Here is a 16,531-nt window from a genome sequence, read left to right as displayed (position 1 = left end):
GTCGCGTCATCCCAGTACGTCAGCAGCGGAACCAGGGATGTCTGCTTTTCAAGTTCCGTGCGTGTTCTGCTTCTAATGAGCGCCCCCTTTCCTCCCGCAGTCTGGGAAAGGCACAACGCTGAGGGTAGGTTTTTTTTTTTTAAGATACGTAGTAAACCAATTACTCTTTGTTCAGAGTCAATATATCTGTCCAATATATTGTATTAATTGTCAGTACAAACAAATAATTGAAGTTCATTTGAAATAATTCCAAAGTAACTCTCAGAAGTGCTTTTTTCCCTTTCAAAAGGCAATTGGACTGTTTTTTCCTTGAGGAAGAACGAAATGTTTCCTTTTTCATCCAGCAAACTTCATTAGTTTCAGAAACATCACCCCCATCACAGCTGATAAAGTTTCCTTAAAGAAATGAACAATCCAGTGCCTTTTGGAGAAAAAAAAGCACCTTTGAGATAACTATAACCTGGATGACTGAGAATCTCCACAGACATAATTCCAAGGAACTTTGCCATTCTGGAAGAAGACAATTGAAAACAAATCTATAACAGAATAAATCATATGCAATTAAGGGTTTAGATTTTATAGAAAGAAAATTGAATGCAAAATAAAGCATTGTCAACTAAAATGAAAACACTTCCATTTACTATTTTGAAAGAGTCAAGTGGTTTGTATCTAAATGAATGCAGACTAGATATAGGCTCCTTTAATCAAGCTTAGTATCTGGATTTAATGGATGTTTCCAGAGGGCTTTCCTGGGAGAGTTACAGAAGTGGTTAGTCACTGCCTTTCTGGGACATTTTTTACTTCCCGTTTAAACCTGTAGCCCTGGTGATCTCCAGTAAAGCAGGATCAACAATTAATGATTATTATTACCTAGCTTTCTGAGAGCAATTGATATCCACTAAAGTAACCTCTATATTTAATTTCTTGGCCATTGCTTTTGAATAAAATACATAGGAACTAGTAGTAATTGTTTAAATTACTCTCTGGAATTAACAGGGAAATGATTTTTTTTTAAATGTAACCATTTGAAGAAGAGTCAATCTACATAAATAAATGCTCCAACATGGATTTTCCTGTTAATAAGCAGTCTAGGGTCTTGGCAGATGGTCCTCAGAAATGTTCATTTTTTAAATAGGAAGAATGCACAAGTTTTCCAAAGGATTGCTGGCAAATCTGAAATATCTGGCAAATTACAAGTGCAATATATATTAGGCACAGTAGTAGATATGATTACATTTGATTTGTTGATAGTGATTTCATTATACATAAATTAGGTCCACAAAGTATCCTAAACTAAGAGTGGGGACCAGGCTCTGCAGTCTTAATATTTACATTTATTTCAGTCAGCATAACTTCAGCAATCCCAGATACATAAAGCATGGCTGTTCTTACTCTGGGCAAAATTATCCCACGTGAATGTATATATCGGTAGTCCTTGACTTACAGCCACAAATGAGCCTGGAATTTCTGTTTTTAAGTGAGACATTTGTTAAGTGAGTTTTGCTCCATTTTACGACCTTTCTTGCTATAATTATTAAGTGAATCACTGCAGTTGTTAAGTTAGTAACCTGGTTGTTAAATGAATCTGCCTTCCCCATTGACTTTGCTTGTCAGAAGGTTGCAAAAAGTAATCACATGATCCCGGGACACTAATGAGTTAATTGCCAAGTGTCTGAATTTTGATCATGTGACCATGGGGATGCTACAATGGTTGTAACTGTCACTTTTTTCAATGCCGTTGTAACTTCGAACAGTCACTAAATGAACTGTTGTAAGTCAAGGACTACTTATATTGGTGATTTTCATTGTGTGAAAATCCATTAGGTTGCATGGAAACATCTTTTTTTGGATGTTTATAAGAGTTTCCCTCCTAATTCTATAGTTCTAAGACAAGAACAAATGTAGAACATTTGACTTCCCTCTCTGAACATTCAGACACAATTTCTTCTATTTTTTTGGAGTAACAACATTCACCTTAAGTGGCCCTAAATCCTGCATGTTTCAGATGAATAAAGGTTTTTATAATAGTATTTCCTTCTTTGTCAGAGAAACACAACTCCATCTAAGATTCAGATTCTACTTGCTGTCAGTTGAGGAACCATTTTGTGTTTTTTGGGGCAGGGATAGAAGCAATAGTGATGATCCAGCCATCCAAGTTCTGTATTTTCTGCTTTCCAGTTTGTAATGTTTTCTAATCTTGGGTTAATATTTTCAAACTTTTGCTTTGTTTCAATAACTTTTAGAACATGACATACCTACATAGCCAACTTTAAATACAGATTTCATATAACTATATTTTTTATACCTTTGCTAGATTGTGGTCCTTAGTGCTATATTAGAATATAATTTTTCTTTTTCTATGCAATAGGCCAGTGGTGGCGAACCTTTTAGAGACCGAGTGCCCAAACTGCAACCCAAAACCCACTTATGTATCGCTGGGTGCCAGGTGGGCGTGGCTCACTGAGTGGGCGTGGCTGTGGTGGTCATGGCAGACTGGGTGGGTGTGGCCAAGGTAGGCGTGGTCATCTTGATGTTGCTCGTGGGGAGGGACACCTGTGGGGGCCAGGCAGGGTTGGGGGAGATCCAGGGAGTCTCTAGCAGGTGGGGCAGTGGGCAGGAGGCTTGTCCTGCAGGGTGAGGTGAGGCAAGGCGAGGCAGGGCGGGGGTCTCATTGTCGCAGGGCAAGGTGAGGCAGGGACCAGGGTGGCTGCTGCCTGACACCATCGCCCCCTGTACACAGAGGCCAGTGAGCGCATGGGGGCTGACAGTGTCCATCAGCAGCTACAGCCTGCCGGCCCCTCAAACAGCATACTCTGGGGCTCCACACCCACCACCAGCAGTTCAGAGAAGCTGCCTCTGAGCTGGACGGCCAGACAACAGCTGAGGAGGTGATGCAGTGGGTCGTGCCCGGGAAAAGCAGAGCATGTGAGGCCAGGAGGGACGGGATGGGAGGGAGGGAGGAAAACCAGCTGTGCTGGGATGCATCCAGCCACGTGGGATCTCAGTGAGTTAGTGGGTGGCTGGTTGAAGAGAGACGGTTGCCATCTCTGGGGCATGGTGCGCGTGCCCACAGAGAGGGCTCTGAGTGCCATAGGTTCGCTACCACTGCAATAGGCTGCTGTTACAAAGCAGTTGGATTTGGTTCAATCACATAGGTTACTTGTATATGTCAAATGTATTATGCTCTCTACCTCAGTTTGGAATTTGCATCCTTCAATTTGCCTCTTTTATAAAAAAGATTATTACTGGAGAAACAAGGTACAATAACAGCATTAAATCAAAAGAGTGCTTCTGTTGCATTTATCTTTCTCTCACACAGGTCCTAGCTTGATCCAGAGTTTCTGTTTGTTTATCCCAATTTGTATAGACACTGAAAGAGAAAAATAAGTTCAATAGAGCAGAGGTCCCCAACCTATGGGCCGCAGCCCACTACCTCTTGCTCTTGTGCTGACTCTAGCCAAGCCGTGAATCTCTCCCCGGTAGTAGCTGAGCCTTAAGCCATGAGCCTCTCGCTGGAGCTAGGAGAACTGCGAGCCTCTCGCTGGTGCTAGGAGAGCTATGCGCTGGTGCTACGAGAGCTGCAAGACTCTAGCCAGCACTAAGAGAACCGTGATCCGCACAACGGCGCTAGGAGCCATGAGCTTCTCGACAGCATTAAGCGAGCTACGAGCCTCTTGCTGGTGCTAGGAGAGCCACGAGCCAGGTGCTGGTGCTAGAAGAGCCGCGAGCCGCACACCAGCGTGGGTGCTACCACCCCCATTTGTGGAGCGCACATCCTCACGGCCCCATTTGTGCACAAGCAGCCACATTTGCTTGTGTGCACATGGGCGCATAAAGGTGCCTGTCCTTCTCTTTCCCACCAGGCTGCCAACCCAGAAAGGTTGGCGACCCTTGCAATAAAGTGCTTTTATTGTTTATCAAACTTTTGCCTTGTTAAAAAAATGATGTCTTATATCAGTGGTTCTCAACCTTTTTAATGCTGCGACCCCCAACTGGTCGTAAGTCGAGGACTACTCAACTGGTCGTAAGTCGAGGATTACTCAACTGGTGCAGCACCGTTTGCAGAATGGGACTTTTGGCGGGCTCAGCAGGGCAGAAACAGCCTGGACAATTCCTATTGGCTTTTGAAAGCCAATAGAATTAGACTCTATTCAAGAGAGTCTATTCTATTGGCTTTCAAAAGCCAAAGAATAAAAGAGAGTAGCACAGCTAAGGAAAAGGGGGAAAAAAATGGTGGACTGCGTTGTTTGGCGACCCCCGTGAAATGGTCATTCGACCCCAAATGGGGTCCCGACCCACAGGTTGAGAACCACTATCTTAGATTAACATGCCGTGTTTTGCCTTTTCCATGTACAGTAATATACTCCTACTGTAGGTTGATAAATGTAGGTTCATATTGTGATTGTTTGCTGCATGAATTAAAGGCATGTTTCTCAACCCTCAGTTAGCCTTTTGTAATCAAGATTTTGTTTCTGTAGGTGACAAAGGAAAATTTGGAAGATTATCCCTTTGGGGTCTGTTAGTTTCAAAAATAATTTGCTTTGTGTCTCAGATCTTTTGAAAAATTGTCTGGTCTGAATTTATGATTGTGATATTTACTAACTTGCCCAGCTAGCAAAAAGTTATTCTTTTGGAATATATTGTGTGATCATATTGAGTAGACTTAATTATTTTTAATATTGATCAAGGGACTGGACAGCATGTGAATCTCTTTCTTCAAATGCTGGCTGGCTGAGGAATTCTGGGAGTTGAAGTTCATGCATCATAAAATGGCTAAATTTGAAAAACTGCCAGTATAAGTAGTCCCCGACTTACAACAGTTAATTTAGTGATCGTTCAAAGTTACAACATCACTGAAAATGACTTATGACCATTTTTCACAGTTATGACCGTTGCAACATTCCCATAATTATGTGATCAAAATTCAGATGCTTGGCATTTGATTCATATTTATGACTGTTGCTGTGTCCCAAGTGATGGCCAAATGTGGCTCTTTTTAGGCTCGTGCCTCGGCATGCATATTTTCCAATGAGACAAACTAAAACAGGAAGATCATTTTATTACAGTTTATCAGAATATTCAAACAAAGAGGGAACCCTGATCTTTTAAATTACAACACCTTTTATAGTTAGCATAACAAAGAAAAATCAAAGAGGAAAGTTGATTGGACAGGATAAAAGTAACCTCCCGTGCGTAGAAAATCAGTTACATCTGGTCAAGCATGTTATGTATTTGCTTCCCATAATATCACATGTTTATTAAACTGAAGTCTGTCATTCAGGAGAGATGTAAATTGTAAGGAAAAGGGCTGTTTAGAGTTCACTAAAGAGATAAACCAGACCCCAATTTGTACTAACAAATTTTTTCTTGTCTTCAGATAATCTTCAGCCTGTTTATCTCTTCAATTTAGGAATGTTAAAAGCTGTTCCTAAATTCCTGTCTGTATTGTATCTGAATAGAGAAAATAATCAATCTGAACATTATCTTTTGAGTTTAGGAATACTTAAAGCTATTCCTAAATTCCTTGACAATTCTTTTAAGACAGAGAAAATAAGTCAAATTGAAATATTAAATAACTATATTAAAATATAAAGTTAATATTCAAAGTATCTGTTAACAAACAATTACAAAACTCATGTCTGTCATTTGTCCCTCACAAGGTCATGTGATCAACTTTTGTCAGCTTCTGACAAGAAAAGTCAATGCAGAAACCAGATTCACTTAACAACCAGGTTACTAACATCAATTGCAGTGATTCACTTAACAATTGTGCCAAGAAAGGTCATAAAATGAGGCAAAATTCATTTAGCAAATGTCTCACTTAACAGAAATTTTGTGCTCAATTGTGGTCGTAAGTTGAGGACTACCAGTACTCTAATGTTAAACTTACTGGCCAACAAGTAAAATGCATAGGTTTGGTGAACAAATTTACATAAGCCTACTTAGGATAAAGCGTAACATGATTAATATGCAACAATTATTATCATTAGCTTAATACCAGTTTTGATATAAACTCAAATGATAAAGCTGTGATGTTTTAAATCATTTCATAATTAAAACCTTTAATCAGCTCAGTATCTATTATGCAGTTGCTTAATGGAACATATTTTTTCAAAATTATGTGGGCCTTTTCTAATTTATGAGATGATTGATCATACTGTCCCACTGATCACTTTGTAGATCAGTCTTATAAGAATTCAACAAACAAAATCTCTGTCTTTCTATGGGCATGGGGTTTCTTGTTCTTTTTGGGTTCTGCCATTCTCCTGGGGAGGAGGGGGAAACTTGGGGTTGATAATGTGTATTTTCCTTGCTTTGTTCCTTGCTCTATCCTCTTTGATGTTTCTCTGACTGGGTGAGAATGGAATGTGCCTCTGGCCATCTGCCTTATCTCCTCCGGGTGTGAAAGAAGCGGCTTAGAGACCGAACAGCCTTGGAAGCAGTGCCTTATTACTCTGTTCCCACAGCGTTTTCACACCTGCAGATTGGCCTGTTTGAACCGTCTGGATGGATAGTTGGGGTGGGGTTATCTCAACTCTTTTGACTTATTGATTCGCGCGGGAAACGCTCAAATTGTGCCTTCTATTCCTGTGTCAACATCTCCCAATAAAAGTTCCTTTTGAAATGATGCTCGTTTCAAGAGTTCTACTTTCTTGGGAGGACTGATTGAGATAAGTCCTTACAATTTCTCTAAATTAGGTGAATTTAGTCCACCACTGTGTTAAAATAGTAGTGATTTTGAGGCCCAGTGGAAGAGAGAGAGGCTTTTGGAGGAGTTGGTGGCGGCAGCAGCGTGCTCCAGGGGCGAAAAAAAAGCAAGGCCTCTTTAAGGAAAAGATGGAAGAGTCAGGATCAGAAAAAGGAAAGGAGGCGAGGTGGTCGTGCAGGAATACAAGCTAATTTGAGGGCTAATCCACATAGAGCTCCATTTCCATCTGTCCTATTTGCCATCGTTTGCTCCCTAAAGACTAAAATGGATGATCTGAAACTTGAGCTCGCCACGAACAAGGAGGGTATATCTTTGAGAGCTATATACAACGAAATTTCATTTTGATGTATGCCGATTGGTGTACATTCAAAGTGACAATAAAGTTGTTGTTGTTTTGAAATGATGCCCATTTCAAGAGTTCTACTTTCTTGGGAGGACTGATTGAGGCAGGTCCTTACATTAAGCAGAATCTGCAAAGTGGTCAGCCTGGAAGGAGAACCTCTACTGTGGGGACCATGAAAAAGATGTCGAACCATGGCGGTGAGAGAGGAGAAGGCAACCTTTGTGGGGAAGCTCCCCCCAAGGCTGGCCTGAGCGGGAGCAGCTCAGATTCCTCCAGCTCATCCAATGAGGCCATGACCAGAGAGAGTCAAGCCGAGATGTTCGATTGATGTTGGAAAGAAGGAGGCAAAAGCCAGGAAGGTGACCCTTAAGCGTGGCAGCCACTAGCCGGGGTGGAAGTGAGAGATGAAGAGGTCAGCCAAGAGGAAGACGAGAGACCAGCCTGATCCAACTGCTTCCTCAAACAAGCCATCAACCTGATGGTGGTAGCTTTCAAATCTCTTAAAGAGGAAGAAGAAGACCCCTGCCAGGACTCTATGATGCTGGGGATGGTGGAGGAGGAATGTTGGGAGAGCTAGTTGGCAAACTTGGGTCCCCCTGCACAGGTCACTCCAGCTGGGGGAGATTGGCATCGAGCCAGACGAAGGAGAACTCACCGGCCTGGCCGAAAGTTTCCAGTCTTAGGAGTGAAATATGATGGGATGCCTTAGCAGCTGGGATTTTTTCTAGCCCACATCCTGAGCTACAAGGAGGAATATGGTCGAGACATCCCCAGCGACAACGGGCTGGTAAGAGTGGTGACCATGGAGGGAGCAGCAGCTTGTTGGATGGTGACCCTGCATAATGCTGACGTTCCCAAGCTTTGGAACTTCAACCAATTTGTGGCTGCCCTGAAGAGGAGGTTCGAGGACCCCCTTGGCTGACCGGAAGGCCAGAGAATGCAACGCATTAAAACAGTGAAGATCGTTGCCCAGTGGCTGAGTATACAGAGGAGTTTAGAGACCTGGTGTGCCGTCTCAACTAGCTGGAGGAAGTCCTAGTGGGTCATTTCAAAGACGGGCTGAACGATGACCTGTACTACACGTGCATCGCCAGGGGAGATCTGGACCACCACCATGATTGGTGTATCCTGGCCGAGGGAGCTGAGATCAATCAAGCCCGACGTCAGTGACACCGAGGAGAACCTGGAGACTCCCCCCAGAGGGAAAATGAGAGGCGACGAAACCCTCCACCGCAGCACTATGCTGAATGGCTTACTTCAAGTACGGTAAGGAGGGGCACCAGTGGCAGAATGCTGTTCAAAGACTCCTGTATGCAGGGAAGCCTGGGAAGACTCCTCAATGACCCAGGGGGACCGCCATGAAAAGTGCTGAGGTTCTTGAGCTCCATTACCCCGAGATCCTGGGGGAAGAAATGCCAGCTTCGATCGGAAAACCACCCGACTCTCCTGACAGTGACTCTGAAGACAAACCCCTGGTAAGTGGATCGATCATGCCTCTCACCAGAACCATAGAACTGTTAAGTCCAGGGATGCCAAGAAAGGTGACCCTGAAGGTTTTACTGGTTGCACCTGTTGCCTAATAAGCCCAATTTCTTGGTGGGGAACCTAGGAATTCCAGTGAGGAGGTTGAAGAAACCAATTTTGTTTGGCCAGTTGGATGGGTCCATCTCAGGAGAGATCCCAGCCATCCTTGCTACTCAGCCAACCCAGCTCATGATAGGGGATCACACAGAGACTTTGACATTTATAGTAACCCCTGGCATGGAACTGTCCCCTAATATTGGGGATGACGTGGTTGAGGAAGTGGAACCCAAGGGTGGACTGGAGAACCGGATGTCATGTGTCTGATTAACGAAACACTTCAAAGAACTTTCAGGCATTTTTTTAACCTAAAAAGTCTTTATTAGTGTTACAGGGATGTCAGCACGGCATGGTGGAAATGCTAAGATCTGAATTTCTCTTCCTTTGCACATAACATTCCAGGCATTTCCCCTCCCCTATTTTGGGGTCATGATTCACATCTTCCAATTAACTTGGAGGGCAAACCGTTTCTTTTTCCCCGGGCTTTCCTTATATTCTCTTCCCCTTTCCCTGTCACCTGATTTAACTCTAAAAATACCAGACAGTTCTACATATATTGTCAAAGCAAGAATATTCAATATTAGCAGCATTGACAATGGAGAGTTGATGTTCCCAAAAGAGAGACCCACTGAACGGGAGGGAGATTGCAGGAAAAAAGAGAAAAGAAGCCCTGGAGATGGTAGCAATGGCGAAAGATCAGGGGTTGGAAATGGCGCCTGAGGAATACCGGGATTTAACTGAGGTGTTCAGCAAAGAGCGGTCCAATCGGCCCACTGACTGTGCTATTGAGATCCTACCAGGGGTCAAACTACCTAAGCCCAAAATACATCGACTTCCCGGGAGCTGGAATAATACAGAAATTTATAGAGAAAAATTTGGTGTGAGGTTTCATAGAGCCGGCAAGACCAAAATCAGCAGCCCCGGTTTTGTTCTGCGTAGACTACAGGTCTTTAAATGCAGTGTGTGAAAACAATATCTATCCCCTAGCGCTAATGAAGGACATCTTGGCCCATAGCAAAGGGGAAAATATTCTCAAAATTGGACCTACGAGAGGCATATTACCGGGCTAGGATTAAGGAAGGAGATGAATGGAAGACAGCATTTAACTGCCCCATGGGGTGCTTCCAATTTAGGGTGTTCCCATTTGGACTGCAGGGAGCACCATCAGTGTTCATGCAACTAAACAATGAGGTCCTCCAGGAGCACCTCTACAAGGGGGTTCTCGTGTATTTGGATGACATCTTAATTTTCACTGAAACAAGGGAGGAGCATGTAAAATTGGTCAGGGCAGTACTAAATAAACTGGGGGCCACCTGACTATACCAAGCTGTCAAATGTGAATTCCATAAGAAAAAGATTGACTATTTGGGATATTGTATATCGCATGATGGGATAGAAATGGATCCAGAAAAATTCAGGACAGTGCTGGAATGGGTGCCACTGCGCACGAGGAGGCAATTGCAAAGTTTCATGGGGTTTGCTAATTTCTGCCATCAATTCATCCCCTCCTTTGCACAGATCACGCTCCCCATTACCAATTTGCTAAAATTGAAGGGGGAGGGCAAACCAAAACCTAGCCAACCATTGAAATGGACTATGGAGTACCAAGCAGCGTTTGAAAAGTTAAAAAAAATTCTTAGCTGATCCAGTCCTAAAACACTCAGACACAGAGAAACCTTTTGTCATACAGGCAGACGCTAGTGACATAGCAGTAGGCACGGTGCTGTCCAAGAAAACCAAGAGGACCAGCTACAACCCTGTGCCTACACATCCAGAAAACTCACCAAAACAGAACAGAGGTTGGAAGTGTGGGAGAAGGAAGCCTATGTGCTGCACTGGGCCCTCCTCACATGGAGGCATTTCCTGAAAGAGAGTATGGATTGCTCACAAAAACCTTGAAGCCTTAAAAACCCCAAGGAAACTGTCACCATAACAGGCGAGGTGGTCTCAACATTTCCACTGGTTTAATTTCACTATTAAATACCTAACCTGGGGGGAAGAACTTCCTAGCCGACGCTTTATCAAGATTGCCACAGTATAATAGTACAAAAATGGAGGTGGTGAACCCTCTCATGCCGTCTCCAGTAACCACACGGTCACAAGCAAACCCCTTGATAGTGAAGCAGGAACAGAGTTCAGACAGGCTCTGGAAACAGATGAATGGTTCCTGAATCATAAAAACCTCTGCTCAATGGATGATGAACTGCCATGGGTGGGGGGAAAGCTATACGTGCCCAAAACCCAAAGACTGAAATTCATGCAGCTTTGTCGTGACTCAAAGGTGGCTGGACATTTTGGGTTTGTAAAGACACTTCACCTAGTGAAGAGACAGTTTTGGTGGCCATCCATAAAGAAAGACCTTAAAAGTTATGCCGCTAGATGCCCCATTTGTGCAGCTGTAAAGCAGAGGCAGGGTAAAAGACCAGGACTATTGCAGGCAGTAGCAAGCCCATCAGCATTTCCATGGATTTTATCATAGAGTTACCGGAGAGCGCAGGGAACATGGTCATTTGGAGAGTGACAGACCTCAAAATACCTGCACTTTATTCCATGCACTAAGATTACCACAGCCAAGACTCTAGCAAAGCTGTTTGTGCAACTTATCTACTGACTGCATGGGGCTCCGCAACACATAATCCCAGACGGGGGGGGTACACTTCAGAGTTCTGGAGAGTCTTTTTGGACCTCCTGGGTAGTGCCCAGGGCCTGTCATCTAGTCATCATCCGCAAATGAATGATGGGACAGAATGTCCAAACTCAGTATTGGAACAATATTTAAGATACTTTATTAATTATCAACAAGACAATTGGACCGACCTGCTTCTTTTGGTGAAAGTGGCTTACAACAACGCTGTTCATTCCAGCACAGGTTATACCCCATTCCAAGTGGCAATGGGACAAAGTTTCAACCCAATGCCCAAATTGCCAGTCAACGAATACACCATCCCCTCCCTGAAGAAGTGGATTGCACAGCTCCAAAATACGTGGCCAGTAGTGAGAAAGGCATTAGATGAGGCTAGGAAGCATACAAAGCGCAGGGAGATAAGAAGCGGGTAGAACCTAAGCCATTTAAAGTCAGGGAGAAAATATACTTGTCCACAAAGTATTTAAAATCTCTACAGCCGTTGAAGAAATTAGGACCAAAATTTGTGTGACCATTCCCCATTAAAGGGTCATCAACCCAGTAACCATAGAATTGGAATTCCCAAAAACATTAAGACAGATTCTGTCAGAACCCACTTATTGGGAGGGTTTTTTTCTCATGGTTAAATCCTTTTCTCTTTCTGCCTGTGGATTCTGTCATATTCCTGGGGGGAGAGGGGAAACTCTGGGAATTATACTGTATTCTCCATCAGGATGGATGTAGACTCCACTGATTGGGTAATTTAATCCCACCTGCTCAGACTAAGACAAAAAAAAACTCTGCCACGCCTCCTTCTGGGTGTGACTTCCCAGTTTTTGTCTTAGTCTCGTGCTCAGCAAGACGCTTTTCAGAAGGCTCCTAGCTAAGTTTGATTCTTTCCTTTTTTCTTTTAGGCTATTCAAATTAAAATTGGATACTTTAAATTCAAATTGATTAACAATTAGATTAATTCGGCTTTCACTTCCAAATTAAGAGGATTGCGTTGGGGGGGATAGGGACTCTGTCCTCCCTCCCCTGCAGCCCTTTGGGCTTTGAAAAGGAGGCTGCAGGCTTCGTTCGTTAGGGAGCTCCCGTTCCGACGATCTGTAGCCTCTTTGCGATTCCGCCAATTCAGCTGGGTAGCGGAGGTCGGCTTTTCAACTCGGAGACCTCCTGAGTGATTTACTTGCCTCGAGGCCTTGAGGGAGAATTCCTGACTGCAGCTTTATCTGGATCGCAGCAGGGGCTGCGCTACTAATCGCAAGTGCTTGGGGACTGGGGGAGGAATCCCAAATCAGCCTTGTATTCCCCTGCTGTGTAATTGATTCTCCTGTTTAAAATACGACAGGGCTTTGCTTCTCCAGGCCTTAAGGCCTGGCGGCCGCCATTTTGACCGCATGGTCTAGCGTGGCTGCTTCTAGAGGTCCCACGTGGCAGACACCATTTTGGAGGCCTAATTGAAATTTTTGCATAATCATTGGCAGTTATTCCTGCATTATTGCGGACGCATAGTTGTTGCCTGTGTCACTTGGTCTGTGAGCAGACCTGTTCAGGGGGGAAGATATTTTTGTATCCACAGGAGTTGTGGTCAAACTTGAGGGGGCTACTCCAGGTGTGGGCCTTGGCTGCATTTGAGCAGACCAAGGTGTTATTAACTGGTCCTAAGGCCTAGAAGAGAAAAGCGAAGAGATTCTTTTATTGTCCACCTGTTTCTCAGTTTAGCCCGTGACCTTTTGTCACAAGGCCTGTACAGACAGCATTAGAACACTGTCTGGCTGTTCTTGCCATTTCCTTCTGTTCAGAGCGAGGATCGGTTTTCCATCTCTGACTGTGATCTGCGTGTTGGGTTCCGCCCCCCATTTCTAGGTACTACTGTCCAGGAATACCTAGACAGCAATGGCAGACAGCTCCTCGCCCCAGGCTTCTCAATCTAGTGTCCCCCCCGCTCAAGCAAAGTGCAGATCTGAAGAATTGGACATGGGGGGGAAGAAAAAAGCTAAAACCAAACATCTGTCTTCCAAAGATACTTCCAAATCAGCCGGGCGAGAGGCCACAAGGAGACACTTAGCATTGGAGAGAGAATTCTCCAAGGCACAAAGGCTCAGATCCAGTGGGACTGAAACGGTTTCCCCCGCCCCACTGGATACTCCTTTGACAGAACCTCAATTTGAATCATCTCAGGATGCCCCAAGACCTTGGTCTCCTCGGGGGGAAACCGAGCAGGTAGGTCCTCCTCGCTCCTCTCCTTCATCAGCACACCAACCACCTGAGACCAGGTGTGCCTCAACGGAGGTTGGGGTCAGTTCCAGGGACCAAGGGGAAATGTGGTCCCAGGCTCAATTCCAGGCCTTCATGCACCAAGCATTCAGGCAGTTTATGTCATCAACTGAGAGTAGCCAGGTGCAGTCCCATCCTACTCCTCCCGCATCTATTCCCCCACCTCTGGTGGAGCGTGATACTAGACCTAGCTCTGCTGTTTCGGAGACATCCTCACAATTAGGGGAGGAGGGATCAGTGGAACTGGGAGTTGCAGACACTCTCTTGTCTGAGGAGGAGGATCCAGCTCCTGAACAGGTGACCTCTTCCGGGCTTTTCGATCCGGCCATTTTTCGGTCACTCCTCGTAAGGGCTATTGACACGGTAAAACTTACCTCAGCCCAGGAGGAGACTCCTTCTTCCTCATCCAACCGGGAAGCCAACCCTCTGTTTGCGGAAAAGGTCAAGGAGGAACCGCAGATTCCATGCCCACTAATCTTCAGGTCTACGGTGGAAAAGCAGTGGGCATCCCACTCCTTCACAGAGCAGTTTAGACAAGAAACTTTACAATGTCTCTTCTTCTTTCGCTTCTCTTCTAGAAGTCCCATCTGTAGACGCTCCGCTGACCTCTCTGTTCTCCAATACCGCTGTCCCGGGGGACATGGCTGAATTCTTGAAGGCAGAGGACAAAAAGTTCGAGTTCTCTTTCCGTAGAGCTCACCAATCTTCGGCTTGGGCCATAAGGGCGGCAACCTCATCCTCCTTCTTTGCACGCTCAGCAATTATGTGGTTGCAGGAACTCCAGACGCTCATTCCGCCGGATCAGGTCAGAGCGCACCAAACAATAGGGAAAATAGTGGCAGCATCCAAATACATTGCGGATGCATCCTTACACTCGGCTAGATGTTCAGCCAGATCCATTGCAGCCTCAGTGGCGTCACGTAGGCTGCTCTGGTTGAAGCAATGGCACACGGATTTAAAGGCAAAGTGGCGCTTAGCAACATCTAGGTACAGTGGCACCCACCTTTTTGGTCCGGTCCTAGAGCCTCATATCATTGAGGGCAAGGACAAGCGCAAGGCGCTGGCCCATCCCTCTAAAAAACCAGATAGACGGCCCCAACAGGACTTCCGTAGGCCATCATTCCGTCCCAGCGGTTCCTGGGATTGGAGACAGCCCTTTCGGGCAGGGCAGTCCTGGGATTGGCCCAGAGGCTCGCGATCCTATTCTTTCAGACAGGATCGGCAACAGGACCGCCAGAGTAGTGCAGCCAGGGGTCAGTTCCAGACCAAGCGTCCCTTCAGGGGATCAGGCAGTCGTCCTTACAGGCGGTCCAAGTGACGCCAAGGAGGACTACCCCATTGGGGGTCGACTGGCACTGTTTTACAACGTTTGGGAAAACACAACCACAGACGCCTGGGTCAGAGAGACCATAAGACAGGGTCTCTCCCTAGAGTTTCGATCTTCTCTCCCAGATCGTTTTATACAGTGCCCGGTTTCAAACAATACATCAAAAACACAACTAATCACAACAGCCATCGCTCATTTATTAGAGATCAGAGCCATAGAAAGGGTTCCTCAGGAACAGATCGGGGAAGGGTTCTACTCCATCCTGTTTGTAGTTCCCAAAGCCTCAGGCGGTTGGAGGGCGATACTGGACCTAAAGGGTCTAAATTACTTCCTCATTTACAGGAGGTTCAAGATGCAGACCCTAAAGTCCATCTTGGCAAGTATCAGGAAGGGGGATTTCCTTTCCTCCATCGACCTGACAGAGGCTTACTTACACATTCCGATCATCCAGGAACACCGCAGGTTCCTGCGGTTCTGTTACGCACACAAACACTACCAGTACCGGGCTCTTCCCTTCGGCCTATCCTCGGCCCCGAGGGTCTTCACAAAAATCTTGGCCGTGCTGGCGGCTCATCTAAGGATGATACCCGTACGGGTACAGTGCTACCTGGACGACATACTGATACAGTCCAAATCTTTCCAATCAGGGCAGTCGGACCTGGCAATCACTATTCAAACACTTTAGGATCACGGGTTCTCCGTGAATTTCAAAAAGATTCACATCACACCCACAAGACGTCTGCTCCATCTAGGAGCTCTGATAGATTCCAGCCTATGCAAGGTATATCTCTCCCAGGAGCGACAAGTCAGCATCCGGAAGCTGACACTGCAGATCCGAGGGGAAAAAAGAGTACCCCTGGTACAATTATCCCAACTCCTGGGGAAGATGGTCTCTTGCCTGGGCATCGTTCCTTGGGCCAGACTGCACTCCAGGAACCTCCAGTGGTTCCTTCTTCCTTTTCAGAAACGCAACATCAGCGCCTCCAACAGGAAGGTCAGGGTTCCCCATCACACTCTGTCCTCCCTCCTATGGTGGACCTCGTCCGCCTTGTCCAAGGGCACTCTGTTCAAGGAACCCACCAGGATCACCCTCACCACAGACGCCAGTCTGTTCGGTTGGGACGGTCATATTCTGAACCACTTAGCCCAGGGTCAGTGGTCCAGTTCAGACCTGGCTCACAATATAAATTGGCTGGAGCTCAGGGCCATCCACCTGGCTCTCCAAAGATTCTCCCCCCTTGTTTCAGGGAAACACGTATTAATCCTGACAGACAACATTGCGGCCAAAGCTCACGTAAACAAACAAGGGGGCACCCACTCTTGGACACTCATGCAGGAAGCCCAGGCCATAGGGCTGTGGGCAGAGTCCAACCTGAGGTCCATCAGGGCAGAGCACATATCGGGGGAGGCGAATCAACAGGCAGACTCCCTGAGCAGGGTCACAGTGGATCACTCAGAGTGGAAGCTAGACTCAATCCTATTCCAGGAAATATCACGCAGGTTCAGACAGCCCATCCTAGATCTCTTTGCCTCTCCGATCAATGCACAGCTCCCCAGATTTTTTTACCAGGTTTCCGGCGAGGGGGGCGGAGGGAACGGACGCCCTCCGGAGCAGATGGCCGGAGGGCGTACTTTATGCATTCCCTCCTCTTCCACTAATACAAGCGACCA

The 16,531-nt window shown here is 45.7% G+C and overlaps 1 protein-coding gene across 8 annotated transcripts in view; it reads left to right on the top strand.

Annotated features, from left to right (window-relative positions):
* Positions 1-16,531, top strand: part of CTPS2 (CTP synthase 2) — a 220,187-nt gene that overhangs the window by 15,931 nt on the left and 187,725 nt on the right. Inside the window, exon 1 of one of the 8 annotated variants that reach the window (XM_039339888.1) lies at positions 3-124. The exons of the other annotated variants lie outside the window; for them this stretch is intronic. The gene's annotated coding sequence lies outside the window, so the exon portion shown is untranslated. Of the gene's footprint in view, positions 1-2; positions 125-16,531 lie in introns of those variants that run through there. 8 annotated transcript variants of the gene reach the window in all.

This window comes from Crotalus tigris, unplaced genomic scaffold, assembly GCF_016545835.1.
Source record: "Crotalus tigris isolate CLP2741 ecotype Arizona unplaced genomic scaffold, ASM1654583v1 scf7180000017740.3459589, whole genome shotgun sequence".
Taxonomy (NCBI): domain Eukaryota; kingdom Metazoa; phylum Chordata; class Lepidosauria; order Squamata; family Viperidae; genus Crotalus; species Crotalus tigris.
Note: the sequence above shows the minus strand (reverse complement) of the source record. Positions and strands in the feature narration are given on the sequence as shown.